This window comes from Penaeus vannamei, chromosome 1, assembly GCF_042767895.1.
Source record: "Penaeus vannamei isolate JL-2024 chromosome 1, ASM4276789v1, whole genome shotgun sequence".
NCBI lineage: Eukaryota > Metazoa > Arthropoda > Malacostraca > Decapoda > Penaeidae > Penaeus > Penaeus vannamei.
Window position 1 is genome coordinate 17463442 of NC_091549.1, and position 2500 is coordinate 17465941.

Consider the following 2500-nt stretch of genomic DNA (forward strand, 5'->3'; position numbering starts at 1 on the left):
CTTTCTATCTGCTTGTCTCCCTCCCTCCCTCCCTCCCTCCCTCCCTCTCTCTCTCTCTCTCTCTCTCTCTCTCGCTCTCTCTCGCTCTCTCTCTCTCTAGCTCTCTCTCTACCTCTCTCTCTCTCTCTCTCTCTCTCTCTCTCTCTCTCTCTCTCTCTCTCTCTCTCTCTCTCTCTCTCTCTCTCTCTCTCTCTCTCTCTCTCTCTCTCTCTCTCCCTCCCTCCCTCACCCCCCTCTCTCTCTCTTAAAATGACCCTTAATAGGTAGTCTGTCGTGTAGCGTTATGGGTTCATTCTAAGGAGTAACTAAATAGCGTTGGTGAAAACAGAAATGAAACTAAATTGATTATATGGACAGACATTCTCAAAAAAGTGTGTATAATCAATAATGAAAATGCAAATTGTAATATGAATTGCTGCTAATACCAATGATGGAAATAATTTGATGATGATATCAGGAATACCGCCATACGAATATCACACGAAAGATTAAGACAACAATTATGATAAAGTCTATACTAATCATTAATTCATAATTGCCATTAATATTGCATCGACATTGCACAGAAATACGCAGGGCTATCATAGTAAGTGGGTATCATATTATAATTTGATCATCATTAGAGGAACAGGGGATGTTGTTATTCATTTACTTTTGTTGCACATTATTAATGGCTGTGCAATCCTCAGCAATATATTATATTAATATGTAAATAATTCAGAACATAACCATTAATTTCATTATCATTATTTTCCCAAACTTATATTATCGTTATCATTATAAGTTCATTAAATCCGACTGCAAGATTTGTTCTTCATTGCAATCATTTCTTCCCTATTCTCGATACTGATAAACTTCAAAATGTTGCAAAGATTTTAAACGTTGCTAATAACACACACCCGTCACGGAGGATAGATAGAATGGGTGGAGTCGATCGAGAAATATATAGAGAGACACAAACCCTATTTCCCGATTGGCATTGAAGGCGATAATTGGTTTCATGTAACTGGTACCAATTTCTGGAATAATGTTGACTCGTGTTGCAATATCATGATGGCGATGGAGGTGATGTTGATGTGATGGTGAGGATGTGTGTAATTTATGATGCTGGTGATATTACATGTTAGCAAAAAAAAAAAAAAAAAAAAAAAAAAAAATGACGGAACGAATACAAAAACAAAAACAAAACTAATGGTATATTGTTAATGAGTCAAACCACTTACCCATAATGAATACAACTAAGATATTTCCTCATTTTTATGCATTTATCCATTTTTTTATTTCCTCATTTTTATACATTTATTAATTTTTTATTCAATCATTTGTGTGTGTGTGTGTCTCAGACCCTTAAGGCTGCCATTCGCAATTACTGTTAATAAATACAACTAAAATATTATATCATTTTTATACATTTATTCACATTTTTTTATTCATTCATTTGTGTGTGTATGTCTCTGACCATACGGCTGCCATTCGCAATTACTCTTAATGAATACAACTAAAATATCTCAACTTTATATACATTTATTCATTTTTTTATTCATTCATTTTTTGCAATTAATGTTAATGAATTTTATATACATTTATTCATTTTTTCATTTTTTTTTTATTCATTGATTTTTTGCGTGTATGTTTCTGACCCTTATTCATTGATTTTTTGCGTGTATGTTTCTGACCCTTAAGGCTGCCATTCGCAATTACTGAGCGAATTATGAATTACTCGGCTGATGACGGAGGGTGGAGAGATCCCATATCATATTTCCATCATGGGTCAAAGATTAATAGATGCTGTGACCCCAAGTCGCCACCTCCCATCATTTCGGGAATAGATTGAAGTATAAGGATATGCGTGTATGAATTAGGAAATTAATTCAGTATGTAGCTTATGAGGAGGGACTAATTGTGTAAGCGCGTGTTGACGTACAGACATGTGTAGGTATGTGTGTATTTGTAAGCACAGTGGGGTTTATATGTATGCTAAAGAGTATGTATGGATAAGGATGTAAGGTGAGAGAGAGATGGAGAGATGGAGAGAGAGAGAGAGATGGAGAGATGGAGAGATGGAGAGATGGAGAGATGGAGAGATGGAGAGATGGAGAGATGGAGAGATGGAGAGATGGAGAGATGGAGAGATGGAGAGATGGAGAGATGGAGAGATGGAGAGATGGAGAGAGAGAGAAAGAGAGAGAGAGAGAGAGAGAGAGAGAGAGAGAGAGAGAGAGAGAGAGAGAGAGAGAGAGAGAGAGAGAGAGAGAGAGAGAGAGAGATAGAGAGAGAGAGAGAGAGAGAGAGAGTTAGAGTTAGAGAGAAAGAGAAACACACACAGATGAAGATAGATGAATAGATGAATAGACAAATAGACAGAGAGACAGATAGACAGGACGACAGACAGACAGACAGATAAATAGATAAGTAGAGAGAGGAGGCAATGGCAATCTATGTGTGTGTGTGCGCGTATGTTTCCATTGTACATGTATAATATCCTCATTTATGTGTACAT